The following is a 16625-nucleotide window of genomic DNA, read 5'->3' on the forward strand; positions in this document are numbered from 1 at the left end:
TAATCAGCAACAAGAAACAGTAAACAATATTAATAATCCAACACTTATAAAAAAATAGAAAACAAAATGAAAATGTACTAATTAAACAATTAAATAACTAACTAAAAGAAGTGGTTATGGATGGTGTTTGGTAGTGTTGGATGATGTTTGAAGGGTGGAAAGAAAAGAAGAGAAGAGAGAAGAAGGGAAGAAATGGAAAGAAGAGAAGAAAAGAAGGTGGGTGAAACAGGGGCAATCCACGCGTGCGCGTCATGTGCGCGTAAGCGTGGATTGATGAAATGGCAGCGACGCATACGCGCAAGGTACGCGTGCGCGTCGATGGGTTATTTCACAAACGACGCGTACGCATGAAGTGTGCGTACGCGTGCATTGGGCATAAAGTTGGCACACTTCAGGCACATCTCTCGGGTGAATGTATGGAGGGGTAGAACTTCTGGATCCACGCGTACGCGTCATGTACGCGTGCGCGTGGATGGTCAAAAATGCTTGGGGCACGCGTACGCGTGGGTGACGCATACGCGTGGGTTGGTGCTCTGTTTTTCAAAATTTTTGTATGTTTTTGCACCAAACCAAGCATTCCAAACCTCCGAACAACTACCAAAACATCATAAAACCTTATTTAACATACTAAACTCCCAAATAAACATATCTAACCAAACAAAACATAAAATTAAACTAATTATTAGCAATATTTACAAAAAGAAAAAAGGAAAGATATTACCATGGTGGGGTGTCTCCCACCTAGCACCTTTGTTTATTGTCCTTAAGTTGGACTTATGGGAGCTCTTATCAAGGTGGCTTGTGCTTGAATCCATCCTTGAACATTCACCAATGCTTGGACTGCCATTGTGCTTCATCATTCAAAGTTACTATCTCCAAGCTTTGATGGAGTTCTTCACAAACCATGGGCTCCCAAAGTTGATTCTCCTTGTGTGATCCGGGATCCCACACTTTGTTTTCACACCCGTCTTTGACTTGATCATGGTGATTTTCTCCGGGTGGCAAGAGGGATGAATTCTCATGGAAGCACCAAACTAACCTCCTAGACCCATCAAATTGAGCACTAGTCCAACCCTTGCTCCTTGAAGTTTCAACTATAATGAGCCTATACTTACAACGCCAACCACTAAACATCCTCCTTTTACGCTTAATTCTGCAAAGCGCCCTAAGTTGGCCATCCATCTCAAGCAAACTAAATTCAAGTGGGATAATAGAGCTAAGAGTTAGAAGTTTTATCCACTCAAATGAAGGATTGGATGACAACCTAGGTGGAGGAATTCCCAATGATCTTGACAAGGCGCGCTCTACTCCCGTCCATCCTCTTCTAGAGGCTTCCACCACTTGGCAAGGTTTTTTAAGTTCCTCCTCTTGCCAAGCTTCCTTAAGTTCACATTCTTCTTCAACAAATTCTTATATCTCTTCCCCATTGCTCTCATCATAGATAGGAGGTTTAGTGAAGTCTACCTCATCATCAATTCCAAGCATATTGGGGAAGGACTCATCAAGCTCAAAAGGATCACATGTTGATTCGGAATCATCATAAATAGGAGGGCTTGTTGCTTGGAACACTTCTTCCAATTCTCCAATCACATTGTGCCTTGGAGGTTGTGCACTCTCCTCCTCAACATCAACTTCAAACTCCATGGAAGAAGGTCCTTCAATTTGTGATTCCTCTATGTACTCAACATATCCTAAGGCTCCAACCACTACTTCCTCTTGCTCGATAATCTCTACCTTCTCCTCTTGTTGCATTTCTTGCTTTAACTTTTCTTCTTCACCTTGGAGCTTCAAGTTCACTCCCTCACTAAGCTCCTTGGTTGCTTCTCCACATTCAATAATGGGAGTGCCTTGATCACATAGGCTTAGGCGGGATGAGACTATGTTGCCAATGGCTTCTACCATGATAACCATTTTTGCTCTTAACTCCTCAAACTTCTTTTCATCCTCCTCATGTCGCCTTAAGATATGAGATTCAATATCTCTCAATTCTAGGATGAGGGCTTCATCGGGAGGTGATGGTGGAAGAGAGAGTTCATTGTTTGAGAAAAAGTTGTTGTAATTAGAAGGTGGTTCATATTGGTGAAATTTTTGAGGTGGTGTGAGTAGACTTTGTGGTCCATGGGAGTATTGGTATTGGAAATGTGGTGGCTCTAGAAATGGTTCATATGGTAGTTGGTATGGTGGGTATGGGTTAGGATCATATGGAGGTGGTTGGTGGTATAAGGTTTGTGAGTATGGTGGAAGGCTATATTGAGGAGGGGGTTCATATGCATATGACGATTGCGGTTGACAACCACAATGAGGGTCATCACATACATTAGATTGGTATGCATCAAGATTTGAATTGTACCCATAAGAAGCCGGAGGAGGTTGTTGCCAAGAAGGTTGTCCATAAGCTTGTGGCTCCTCCCACTTTTGATCTCCAAATCCTTGATGCATGTTGTCATTGTAATTTCCATCTCCTACAACATAGTTAGAACCACACTCATAGCCAAAGTCATGAGAATTCATAGTGAAAGAGAAAATAAAAACAAAATCTAACAAGAAACAAAGAGAACAAAATCCTACAACTAGCAAAAACTAACAGACAAACCAAAAATTAAGCTATTCACAATATATACAATAGCCAATAACATAGCACCATTGCGATCCCCGGCAACGGCGCCATTAATTTGATTGCGAGAATTGGTACCGGATCGGAATTCCACAAAATAATTCCGTTGTTAGTATAGTCCAAATCGATAGTAAATCTTCGAATCAAATTAAGTTTATGGTTTTGTCACATGTACAAATCCCAAATAAGAATTAACCGGAGTATTTGGACTCCGGGTCGTCTCACAAGGATTGCAATGAAGTGGTCAATTATTGGCTATGAAGGAAACAAGGGGTTTTGTTTATAAAAGGGCAAGAAAAGTGAATGGTAAGAAGAGTAAATCAAACAAGCAATTAAAGAAAGCAAGTAATAAAGGGAGACATTCATGGCAAGGTTGAGATAATAGGCTTTCTATCCTAGTCATGCAATGATTAATTCATCTTATTTAGTCAACTCCAACACATAGGGAGAAAGTCAAATGAGATGAATCAATCATATCACAATAATAAACAAGAATTTATCTTATTTCGTCATCTCCAACATTGGAAGAAGGTATCACATTATCTTCCATGAGAGAAAGTCAAACAAGACTAGTTAACCTCATTCCAAATATACTAATCAACTCACTAATAGAATTAGCAAAAGATTAGAGTCAATGGAAATCATATTAACTAACAATTCTAGATCACCAACATTAGTTGGATTTTCATGACTCAAGATTGCCTAATTACTCTTTCCAAGCCAAGAATGCTCAAAATCTACTCTAACATCCAACCAAGCATTTTGTCAAACACTTGAAAGGCATAAAAGGAAAGCATAATAAATGGCAAGAATTAGTAAAATCTAACAACTACCAATTGTAAGGAAGGTAAAATCTTAACTCAAATCAACAATAAAAGAACATCAAACATTAAATTGCATTAAAGAAAAGGTCCAAATCCAACAAGAGTTCATCATCACAAAAGGTAGCAAAAAGGGGGAATTAACATGAAAACTAAGAGGAATCAAGAATAGAAACATGAAATTGTAGAAAAAACAAGATGAGAACATGAAATTAGAACTAGATATAAGATAAAATTAACCTAATCTACCCTAATTCTAGAGAGAAGAGGGAGCTTCTCTCTCTAGAAACTAACCTACATGATGCCAAAAACCACAAACAATTGCTCCCCCTTTGCCCCAACTTGAATTTTGCATGAAATAGCATTAGAAATAAGTTGGATTGGACCCAAAATGCTCTAGAAATTGCTGGCCACGAGTTGCTTTTAGTAAATCACGTGCACCAATCAGCGCGCACGTGTACAGTGCGCGTGCGTGTCCCTAAACGTCAAGAAACTATGGTAAATTTTATATCATTTAGGTCAGGCTTGACAGCTTTATGGTTCCTTCATTTCTTCATGAGTTCTCCCACTTTGTATGCTTTTTCTTCATTCCTTCAATCCAATCTTTGTCTTCTAAACCTGAAACCACTTAACTAACATATCAAGGCATCGAATAGAATTAAAGTGAATTAAAATCACCAATTTAAGGGCCTAAAAAGCATGTTTTTACATTTAAGCATCAATTAAGGGAGAATTACAAAATCATGCTATTTCATTGAATAAATGTGGGAAAAGGTGATAAAATCCCCTAAAATAAGCACAAGATAAACCACAAAATTGGGGTTTATCACCGCATGAAGTAAATTATCCCACTCATGACCTGGAACTTGCTGCGGTTGTGTTTGCACTAAAAATGTGGAGGCATTATTTTTACGAGGTGAAATTCCAAGTCTTTTCAAATCACAAGAGTTTGAAGTATCTCTTTTATCACAAGAGATGGATAGAGTTGTTGAAGGACTATGAGTTTGAACTAAATTATTTCCTAGGAAAAGCAAATGTAGTGGCAGATACCTTGTGCAAAAAATCTTTAAGTGTTGCTTAGATGATGATTAAGGAAGAAGAGCTGTTGAGTAAGTTTGTATATCTAAAGTTGGGCGTTAGAGAGATGACTGGGGATGTGTTTTTGAACTAGTTATACATCTCTAGCAATTTCAAGGCTAAGATTTAGAAAGCTCAGCACGATGACCATGAGCTGCAGAAGATGCTGCAAACAATTTGGCAAGGCAAACATGGAGAGATTACCCAAGACAGAGATGAAATTTGGAGATACAAGGGGACAATTTGTGTACAAAATGTAGGAGATCTGCGACACGAAGTGTGACAGAGGCTCACAAGAGCGGATCTCAATTCACCTTGGATCTACCAAGATGTACCATGACTTGAAAGTAATGTTCTAGTAGCCAAGAATAAAGAATGATGTGGCGGTAAACGTATCCAAGTGTCTTACGTATCAAAAGGTAATGATAGAGCACCAAAAGCCATCCAAAATTTTGCAACCCCTTGTGATTCCATAGTAAAGTAGGAAGGTATTGCTATGGATTTTGTGTCAGGCTTGCCGAGGACTAGAGCATGATATGATGCAGTGTGGGTAATTGTGGATCAATTAATAAAGTCCGCTCATTTCTTGCCAATTCATATGAACTATTCTTTAGAGGAACTAACGAGGTTGTATATCAAAGAGATTGTGAGACTGCATGGTAACACCAAACTTAAACTTTGCTTGTCCTCAAGAAAATAAAGAATCATGCAATGAAAATTGACAACCGAAGGTAAGAAGAATATCAATTTTTAATGTTCATGGTTGACTAGTTTACTATGCATTCAACAATCACACAAGAATTCTAAATAATTGATGTTTCTATCTTGATCACTTTATGAAATCTTCTCTAATGTTCCTTCCTTGAAGCAAGCTTTTTGTCTTTTTCTTTTCTTTCTTATCTTAGATTCTTGGATGCTTTGTACCATTTGTTTTTAGCTTTGACTCTAAATGCTTTATTTTCAAGTATTACCACTTGATACAAAAGCACCATAAGCATGTAATTAGAGGATTCTTTAAGCTTTTCATTTGTTTCTTTTCTTTACTCTCTAATCATTGATGCGCAAAGCCTTGAGTTTTGAGGGAGTGCTTTGCACTTGAGTCTAGCCTTGACTCTAAGTGTTTTATTTTCAAGCCTTTTTCTTGATACATAAACACCACAAGTACTTGACTAATGAATTGTCAGTGGTACTCAGAGCCTTTAGCTTTCTCATTCTTTCCCTTTTTCTTTCTTGATCATTACTTAGTTTGCATCTTCAAAGTTTTCAAAATTTCAAAGATTTCATAAAATATTCTAGATAAAAATATTAATTAAAGAAATTCAAATGTGTTAAGCTAGAATAGTCATGCTAGCCTTCCAATACTCATATGCTCATGCTAGAACACACATGCATATAAAAAAATGGAAGACAATCATGCATACAATTGAATGTACAGGAAATAAATAAGAGAAAAAAAGAACTTAACAACCTTGTAGTTCATCATTATTTTGTTGTTATTTTCCTCGTATTCTCTTCCTCCAATACCAAACTTAGAATGATTGCTTGTCCTCAAGCAACAAGTGAGAATAGTGGTGATGAAATTGTGAATTAATCATGAATGTTTTCAAAAAGTGATGTACGTAATGCAGTGTTTAAGTAAACAAAATTAAAAACAACAATAAAGGCAAAAAGAAACAGAGACAATGTGATTGCATTGACAAGTATTTTGTGCATGGTATATTACATGAAAGGTAAGTGGCAATGCCAAACTTGGTGTGACACTTTCATTTTAAAATGATATAAGTACCCAGTAAAGATTGAGAATCAAATTGTTGCATGGCAACACCAGACTTATCCTATGTAATCACATGCCAATTTATTTGAAAGTAAAACTAAGTAAAGCAAGAAATTTGTTACCAACGGTTGGGTTGCCTCCCAACAAGTGCTCTTTTAATGTCATTAACTTGACTTTTGGTTCTTGAATTTCTTTCTCTTCTTCCAATTGGTTAAAAAAATGACTTCAAGGGAGAAGAAGAGAAAATTGATGCCCTCTGATTTGATCTTCTCCCAACAAGCTTTTTTTTGTTATTAGCTTGATTCACTTTGCTTGTTGGGGTAGAGGCTGGATTTCTTTTTTTTTTTTTTGACCTTCTCTTTTTTATGGATATTGCCTTTTGTTTAATGGTTACAATCCCTCTTTGAGTGCTTTCCTTGATGCCTTCACCTCTTCTTTTTCAAGGTTTAAGTGTTGTATATTGGTTAGAGTGTACCCTTCATCAAGAACTTCATAGATTAATGGTTCAATTAAATTATCCTTCATGCAACTCTCTGCTTCATTGGAGTGTGGACTCCCTTGGTTGATTTCTTCCCTTTCTTTTGCAGGATTTTGCATTACTTCTTTTGGAAATGAGTTTGCATGTTCTTTTGTCACCTCTAGTAGCTTATGTGGATATGAAATTCTAGGCTTGTATGCCTCCATAACCTCTTTTTTCATTGGGATTTCACATGGTACAAGGGCCTCTTTGTCTTGCTTTTCTACATTCTCCTTTGTACCCTCAAGTTGATCTTCAATCTCCTTGCTAAGCACTACTTCACTCTTCAAGCTTATGACATTGTATTCTTCCCTTGGCCTAGGGAAGACATTGGTTGGTTCTTCAGCAAGGAGTTGTGCCATTTGTCTCATTTGCTCTTCGAAGTTCCTTCTTGAGATTTTTTGTTCTTCTTTAAATGCTCTAGACTACTAAATAAATTGTTCTAATACTAACTCGAGAGATGGAAGTTGGGAATGGTTTTGTGGATATGTGGGTGCTGTGGTGAAGTTGTTTTGAGGGGTATGGAATGAGTTTTTTGGGTTGTAAAATGAATTTTGTGGATTTTGAAAAGAGGCTTGTGGATAGTGAAATGAATTTTGTAGGTGGTTAAATGAATTTTGTGGGTGGTGGAATGAATTTTTTGCTGAGGCATATTCAAATGGTGAAGGATTTTGATTTTTAAGAGTAAGAGGTGAGGTTGAACAAGCTCTCATAAATGCAGCAAAAGATTGCTCTAGTGCATTCATGGAACAATCAAGAGATAATGGCTCTTGATGAGTGGGGTATGGATCATTGAACTTGCTTTAATAATGTTTTTCCCCGCCACTATTTGGGTAATTGCTCCATTCATGGGAGTATGCATCATATTGTGACTCTGGAAACTGCCCTCTTTGGTTTACTTGCTCAAACTCCATCACTCCTTATTCTTGATATTTCCAAGCACAATCAGGATAGTAGCATGAATTATTTTATGGTGATGGTAAGTATCCTATGCAATTTTCTTGACCAAATGATGAAGTAAACTCTATTCTTCCTTGAAAATACTCTATAACAAACACAATCACCAAGATAAAAAAATTAGAATTTTTCTTATCACAATTAAGAAAATTCCTAGTGAGGTAATATCACAAATAGTTAACTAACAAAAGAAAATAAAAAGCAACTAAATGAATAAAACAAAAAGAAAAAGTATTTAATCTAGGTAATTAATCCACCGGTAGTTTGTTAATCACCATTAACCTCCGGCAATGGTACCAAAAAATTTGATATGGAATTTATGAATTACATTCCATAGAACTATCGGCAAGTGTACCGAATCCTACCTAGTAATAAACTCACGGTGAGTGAGTGTTGATACCACGAGGATTAACAGATTAAGCAAACAATAGTTAATTGATTATTCTAGTTAGACGGTCATGTTTGAATGATGAGTAAAATTTAGACAAGAACTTAAATGACTTGAAATAAATGAAAGCAATAAAATGACTAGAAAATAAAGAACACGAAAGTAAATTACTAGAAACTTAAATTGCAGGAATGCAATTTACAGGAAAGTAAATAACAAGAATTAAAAAAGAAAAAAATATTGGGATAAAGAGATGTTGCATTCTCAAGATCAACAATTCTCATCTCCACTTCAATCATGCAATCATTGATCTCTTGGCAAATCATAAGTAATTAAATTCCAATCTCTTGGTAATTTAATCTCTCTTAACTTGATCAATTGCCAATTCTTTGATCTAATTTCTCATGAGAAGAGATGAAGATTGGTATTTGATTTAGAGCCACACAATTTCATGAAACTAAGTATGGGTTGATTATATGTCACGTATCAATTTCATACCCAAATTCACAAGAATTGGGAGAAAGATCTTCAAGCTCAATTCCATGATCTCTTTCTCAAGTTTTCATAGAATTCAAATTAGATTCAAATTCTTTCTCAAGATATTTGATTCCTTGAGATGAAGAACGAAGATTCTTTCTAAAGAAACAACGAAAAAAGAATTGAAGATGAAAGAATCAAACAAATTAATCCATTAAATTGCAATAGAGCTCCCTTTCTCAATGAAGAGAATTAGAAACTCATGACTAAAGATTTACAAAATGGTGTAAGAAAGGAAATGGAAGAGAGGAAGGGAATGAGAGTGAGGAGAGAGTCCAAAGACTCCCCTCCATGGTGGTGTTCCTAAAATGATGAATCTAAGATCCTATTTATAAGTTATTCTAAATTACAAATTCAAATTAAAATCAAATATAAAATTTTCTAACTACTTCTAGATGATTCTTATGGCCTTGATTGATTGTTGATTGTGGGCTTGCTTGCATGAGTTGGAGTGGACTTTTGAGTGAAATAATTGAACAAATTGGAGGGCTCTAGGTGCAGGGCATTATTTGAAAGTAACGCTTCTCGATCTGGCATTACTAACGCCTCGTTCTTAAGCAAATTGGTGCTCCAGGGGTGACTTGGGCATTAGTGAAAATAATGCTTTATTAATCAGCATTACTAACGCTTCACAAAATGTGCAAAATTGATTTAGGGCATGTCATTAGCGTTATTTGCTTTAACACTTTACTTCTTGGTGTTACTAACGCTTCATATAATTAAGGATGAGAAGTTAGTGTTGTGCGTATGCATGCCATATTCATACGCACGAATTCCTTTTTGCTCAGTTGTGTGTATGCATGAGGCATACGTATGCACAATATCCCTTGTGCCCAGCATTACTTGAAGTGATGCTCCTTTACTTTGGGTGTTAATAACGCCGATGCATAATTCATTGAGTGCCAGTATGCACGCTGGCACAATTCTTGGAGGGCGCTTCATATGTTGGCGTTAACAATGCCTAAGCAATGCTTTTTGTATGCTTCATTTATTTCCAATGCCAGCATGCTTTATGAGGTAGGCGTTAGCAACGCCTCTGTGCATGCATTCTTATTCATTGTTGGCATTAGTAACGCCTTTGTGTATGCATGCTTCATTTGTTTCTCGTTGCACATCAGCACCACTTGAGAAGGTGCTTTGGTTTGTTGCATTAATAATGCCACTTAAGGCTCCAAAGTGTATCCTAAGCTTCAAAGTGTGCCCAAAGCTTCCTCTTTGCTTCTTTTGAGCTTGTTTTGTATTTTTTTTTTGCTTCTTTTTCTATTATTTCCTACAAAATTCATTAACTCAAGCAATAAAAAGCAATATTCATTTTAAGCGCCAAAACACTTCCACAATTAAGCATTATGAATTGATTCTTATATGAAAAAGCATAGAAAAATACATCATGATGTGCATGCATCATGTGCCTACGACCATAGTGTCAGATAGAGATCATCGATTTACTTTGAGGTTTTGGAGAGCCTTTCAGAAGGCATTTGGAATTCAATTGTATTTGACCACAGCATACCATCCACAGACTGATAGTTAGTCAGAAAGAATGATTCAAACTTTGGAGGATATGCTGAGAGCGTGTGTGTTAGATCAACAGGCTAGTTAGGATCGTTACATGCCTTTAGTGGAACTTTTGTACAACAATAGTTATCAGCAAGCATTAGAATGGCTCTGTATGAGTCTTTGTATGGAAAAAAGTGTCAATCTTCATTACGTTTGTAACACCCTAACTATCAAAGCTCACGCTTCCGGCTGCGCAAACTCTGATAGCTCGGACATTACAACGACTCTTATACTATTTAATACTAAAATATGAGCCTGTTTAAAACTTTTTACCACAATATCGTTCCCAAGATACTTCATTCAATAACGTACATCCATAGATATCATACAACTTATAAAAACTCGTAAAGAGTACATCCATGTATATACATACATATATATAAATAATATTACAAACATTAACCAATACAATCCCTATCCCTCTTACAAAATATATCAAGATAAAGGCGAGGGTACAATAAATAATAATCTAAAGCATACAGAGCATTTCAACAACTAAATAAACTCTTCGTGACTTCAGCGCCCATATCCTGAAAGGGGAAAAATGTAGGGGGGTGAGAACATCATCCTTGAAAGGGTTCTCAGTAGAGGGTTTTTGGGAATTACTTTAATAGGATACATGAAGATAAACTGTACCAGTGATTAATAACCGTCTTATGCCTCTTTTCAAAAACAACGGTTTTCAATAAAAATAAAGTCGGAAATCTTTCCTGAAAGAGGAACCGTTCAATTCTCAAAACATCAAAGCCTTTCAAAAAGGTTTATCTATACTGAACCAAACTAGCCTTTCATATCTTATTCCAAACCAAAACCACAAAACCGAAATCAATCATCGGTCCATCTCATTCAACCACGGCCCTAGGCCCAAACAATCCAATAACAACCAATCCACCACAATCCAACAGAGTTCCAAATGCAAACACAAGTAGGAAGATGCAAACACAAACAAACAGTTATTGCAAGTAGAACAATTAGCAGTTAATCACATAGGCAAACTAAGTACAATATGCACAGCCAAACAATATCACATAGATGCATATGATGCATGCCTGTCCCTAGTGGCTGATGATATCATCTGTCGGTTATAGAGCCAACCCGACAAGTCCTGGTAGCTAACCATTGGACTGTCCCTCTGTCGCGCATCCCCAACTCGAGTTATACTCATCATAAACTTGATCATAAACATGATCCATATCCATCACCCTCACTGGCGAATATTTTGGGGGCGAGCTCATCCGGGACTTTCACAGTGCCCGGCCACACTTACGACATAGGGTCAACAGATTATCAAGTCTCAACCTGGAGCACGTGGTGGCTAGCCACTGCTACTACCCAGGGAAACTCGTATCTCAGATAGTGGAAGTGCAAATCACAATTATCAATAATTCAGCATATACATGCATTCATTCTCATTCGTGGATCAACATCCATCTCAGCCATCCGGCTCACGGTTCAGTCCAGAACCAGCCAATATTCATCGCATACACAGCCATTCCGGCTCACGGTTCAATCCAGAACCAGCCAATATTCATAGCATACACAGCCATTCCGGCTCACAACAAACAGCACTTCCACATTCAACATCATCAATTCGTAAAATCGGCATTTAAGCCATAAATCACTTTTTCTCAAATCATTTCACTTTGAAATCAAGTTTCGACTCATTTTAGCCTTGGCTTTTAGAAATCTCATTTCTCAAATCATCTCAAACTCATAAGCCAAATTTACTCAAAGTGAGTTCCCTTTTTAAAACAGAGCCACTCTCGGTATTCTCTTTCCAAAACTTCCAAAACCATGGCAAGTTAAGGATTTATTTCAAAGTATTCAAAATCATCCATCCAACGATGGGATTTTATAACAAAAGTTTCTCGGCAGAGTCCCAAGTCTTTAGGGAAGGTCAACCTATATCAATTCCTTAAAATTCATTGAAACTCTTAAAATCATAGATTCTCGTTTCAAGTAAATAAAACTGAATTTACTATAAAACCGGCCATACAAAATCACAAGTTCTAACCCGGTCCAAAAATCAACTCATTTGAAACGGAACCGGTTCATTTGAATCAAATCACTTTCAGGTTTCTTTTTGGAACCCTTTTTTTTTAATTCTTCCAAAATGCCTCAAACTTAATTACTCAATCAAAAGTCTAGATTCCTTTGAAATCACTAAAAGCTCCTTTTTATATTGAAATCAATACTAGAGCATCATTCTTTCCTTCAGTGATTCAAACGGTTAAAATAGTTCATTTCTAAATAAGTCGAACTCAAGGCATAAAGTTCACTAAATGAATTAAGCTTGAAAACATCAATATTCTCTTAATAAATCAAAGAATACAACTTCTCAAATCCAACCCTTCTCAAATAACTTTTCAAACAAGGTTAGGATTTTGTAGAAATTTCGGCAGCACCTCCCCTAAAACTTGGACTTTTGCCACCCGGTTCGGGTCCCAACTAAACCGTTCCTCATTCCTTTTCAACAACACAAAACCAGAAAATCAATTCAAAGTAAGCTAAATCCAACAATCGCCTCAGTGGCGTACCTCAAGGATACCATTTCAAAATCAACTCAATATCAATCGATTTAACTCATGTCCAAAGCTTTAAAGAATCGGTTCAGCAATAAATCATTTATCAAAACCAAAATTAATTAAAGCAACCCAGGCTGAATTTCAAGAGTATTCTATCTTTCACATCATCAAAATAATTGACTCAATTCAAACCAATCCTCAACGGATTAAACTCATATTTCAAATCTCTAAAGAATCAACTTGGACGGCATTATGTTTCACAAAACCACACAACAGTTCATTCATCAGAACCAAATAATAATCCATTCAAACATATAATTACATTCATCCAGGATAATCAACATCACATAAGCCTTATACAATCACCAAATACATTATCTCACATCAGTACCCATATGTAATAATTTCGGCATATAAAATATAGTTTTTGGAAAGCGCCCCTACCTCAAAACGCAAAACCATAGCCCAAACGCGTCACATAATCCTTTCCGCCTCGACCTGAGATCAACAATCAAAATCCCGGCAGCTAAAACCTTGTTTCCAAGCCACTTTCGCAACAGTCTCAACACTCTAATCGCAACATACAACAACCGAAACTCAATCGTATAGCAGCTAATGCCACAAACCTCAGTGTATGATAACAGAACAGTAACAAAAGGGTTTTCAAATCGAAATGCTTACCGAACCGAAGAGGGAACGGTTGAACCGAAATAGCGGCGGTCTCCGAACCGGCCCGACGACAACCCGACAGCTACCTCAAGTGGCAATGATGACCTGAACCATATGCAGTGATAATGAGGTTTCCAGAAACTCAACGGAAGGGAGAACCAACGTAAAACCCTTACCAATAAAATTTTCTGGCGACGGCAAAAGTAGCCAGAAGCTCCGGCGGTGGTTCTGGTGGCCTCAGAACTCTGGCAGCGGCAGATCTAGCAGGAAAAGGATCCTCGGCGCGGCGGAACGGCGGTGGTCAGTGGTGCGTCGGCGGCGACTGAACGCAGCTCGTTGCTCCACAGCGACTCCCTCTCTCCCGTTGTGTCGCCTCCATCTCCTCGGGTTCTCTGACAACAGCGGTGCAAACATTCGCGACCACCGTGGCTGGGAGCAGCTCCTTCAACGGCGAGGAACGAGGACCCAATGGCGACTGCAATCGGCGGCTCTTTCCCCCTCCGCGGCCCTCTTCTCCATCGGTCTCTCTCTCTGTTTCGTGCTGTATTGGCGGAAGCTCGACGGGACCGTGGCGGTGCGAGATTGGCAGCGGCGATGCGTGGCAGGTTCGGCGGCTTGGTGGGGACACGCAGCTGGCAGCAGTGAGGATGGATGACGGTGACCAGCTGAGCGGCGGCGTCCTCACTCTCCTCTGCCGCAGCTCAGCCTCTCTCTCTTCCTCTTCGGTCAGACGGCGGCATGGTGGTGGTGCAACCCAGTACACCGACGCAACCTCTTCCCCTTCCCTGATTCCCGTTCTTCTTTTCCCTCTGGTTCAAAGAACCATGTGTGTGTGCTTAGTTAGGGTAGGGCTGTGCAGCAAAGACAGTGAAGAAGAGGGTTTGAGGCTGCGCAGCATGAAGAGAGAATAGAGGGAAGGGTATGCCAAATTAGGGTAAGGGGCAATATCGTAATTTCACATAAAATTGGGGATAATATAGTAACTGAAACCCAATTTTAAATCCAACACTAATTGTGTATAGAAAATCTTATTTGCTCATCAATTTCACAAATTATTTTCAATAAAATGCCCAAATCCAAAAATTAGAAATAATATACTTAATTTCTTCATTTTCCAAAATAGCAGTAATAATATTTAAAATATTACTTATCTAATCCAAATCATATAAAATCCTTATTATTTCATAACTATCAACCTTATACTTTAAATATAGAAAATAATCCAATAATTATAAAATTGGATAATAATCATAACTTATCTCAAATCCAATAAATCAAAATTTGCCTTAATTATCTATAATAAAATAATCTCTGAAATTAAGGCTATAAATAACTGTAGGATTTGAGACTTGCTCATAATAAGATTTTTCAAAGATTCTGGGTCTTACAACGTTGGTATGAGACTAGAGAATCAAGTTTGTTGGGTCCTAAACTAGTGGCAAAGACAATGGAACATATTAAGAAGATCCAAGATAGAATCCTTACTGCTCAGAGTTGTTAGAAAGGTTATGCTGATCAGAGGCGGAAGCCTTTGGAGTTTGAAGAGGGCGATCATGTATTCTTGAATGTTACTACGAGAGTGGGTAGAGCTATAAAGACAAAGAAGCTAAACCCTCATTACATTAGTCCATTTCAAATCTTGAAGAGGATTGGCTAGTGGCTTACCAGATGGCCTTATCGCCACATCTTCTGATCCTGCACAATGTATTTCATATTTTGTAGCTTTGGAAGTACACCTCTGATGTGACCCATGTGCTAGAGCCATAATCGATTCAATTGAGAGAGAATCTGACATTTCAAGTTGCTCCGTTCAGAGTTGATGATCTTAGTGTCAAGAAACTCCGTGGAAAGAAAGTTCCATTAGTGAAATTTGCTTGGAGTCGAGTCGGAGTGGAAGAGCACATGTGGGAGCTCGAATCAGGTATGAGGAAGGATTATTCCCACCTATTTATATGTAAAAAAATTTTGAGGACAGAATTTCTTTTAAGGTAGGTAGAATGTAAAACTCGGATAAATAATAATACAAATAATTAATTAATAAATTAAAAGTGAGCCAAAAAGAGTTAAAAGATTTAAATTTTATAATTTGAGAAATTACCGGTGAAATTTTAACTTAGAAAATAAATTTGAGCACGACAATATAATTAATTGTGAAAAATGCCTAACGGCGTTATAATTAACTGTACAGGTTTAAGTATATCCAATACTGCATATGAAAAAAATAAAATTGTAAAAGTAACCATAAAAATATTTAGAATAGAAATTGGAATACTTATCTTAAAGATTTTTTGCCATAGGTGGGACTAAGGGGCAAAAATTATAAATTTGCCCCTCACTTAAGGGAAAAGGGGGCATGATAACCCCTTCCCCCCATTTCACCAAAAATCACTTTCATTCACCAAGAAAGGGGATAAAGCCACAAAGAGAGAAGGGAGGAAGAGAACTAAGCCATAGTTACTATTCACTTGACAATAAAAATTCATTTTTTTTCTCGAAGCAGAGCTCCAATTGACAATCTATTTGTAGCCACCTAATCACCTCATTATCCTCTTCGATTCGATCTAACTTTTGCAGTAAGCAATCCCAAGAACCCTACCCCATTTTCCATTTCACCTTAATTTTGAATTTTTGGGTTATGGGTATTAAAGTTTGTGATTTTGATATTTTAGAAAAAGTTCAATCTCAACTTCTAGTGGGGTTCTGACCCAAGGTTGTGTGGGACAAGGTAAGAGAACTCTTTTCTTTTGATTTTTTCAATTATATGAGAAAATCTAGTATGAACAATTGAGAATTTGATGTAATTAGATTGAATGGAGTAGCTTGAATGCTTGAAATGATTTTGTGTGGATTTGGGTGTGCCATTTGATTGGAGGTGGAACAGGTGAAACTTGGTTTCGTTGATTAAAGCTTGAGTGTGATCGGAGAGGAGATTTAAAAGATTTGGAAACCGCCATCAATGAAAGTACGGATTTAAGTTTCGGGTAAATATTATGTAACGTTATGTAAAAACCTAGGCTAAATGACCTTAGGTTAGTAATGAATTGGAATAATTGGTGTGGTTGATGTTGATGGTTTAGTGTAAATAATTAATGTTGGTTGATGGTTGAATGATGATGTGATGTGGTATAATTTTGAGAATTTGAGTCTTAATGAGCCATATATATATATATATATATATATATATATATA

The 16625-nt window shown here is 37.3% G+C and overlaps 1 long non-coding RNA gene across 1 annotated transcript; it reads right to left on the bottom strand.

Annotated features, from left to right (window-relative positions):
* Positions 1 to 10541: 10541 nt before the first annotated feature.
* LOC112703482 (uncharacterized) lies at positions 10542 to 14387 on the bottom strand. Its single transcript, XR_003154618.3, has 4 exons — positions 13613 to 14387; positions 13449 to 13541; positions 13212 to 13337; positions 10542 to 10772 (listed from the first exon to the last, which is right to left on the bottom strand). It is a non-coding gene; the product is annotated as an uncharacterized lncRNA (long non-coding RNA).
* Between the last annotated feature and the right edge of the window lie 2238 nt (positions 14388 to 16625).

This window comes from Arachis hypogaea, chromosome 7 (genome assembly GCF_003086295.3).
Source record: "Arachis hypogaea cultivar Tifrunner chromosome 7, arahy.Tifrunner.gnm2.J5K5, whole genome shotgun sequence".
NCBI lineage: Eukaryota > Viridiplantae > Streptophyta > Magnoliopsida > Fabales > Fabaceae > Arachis > Arachis hypogaea.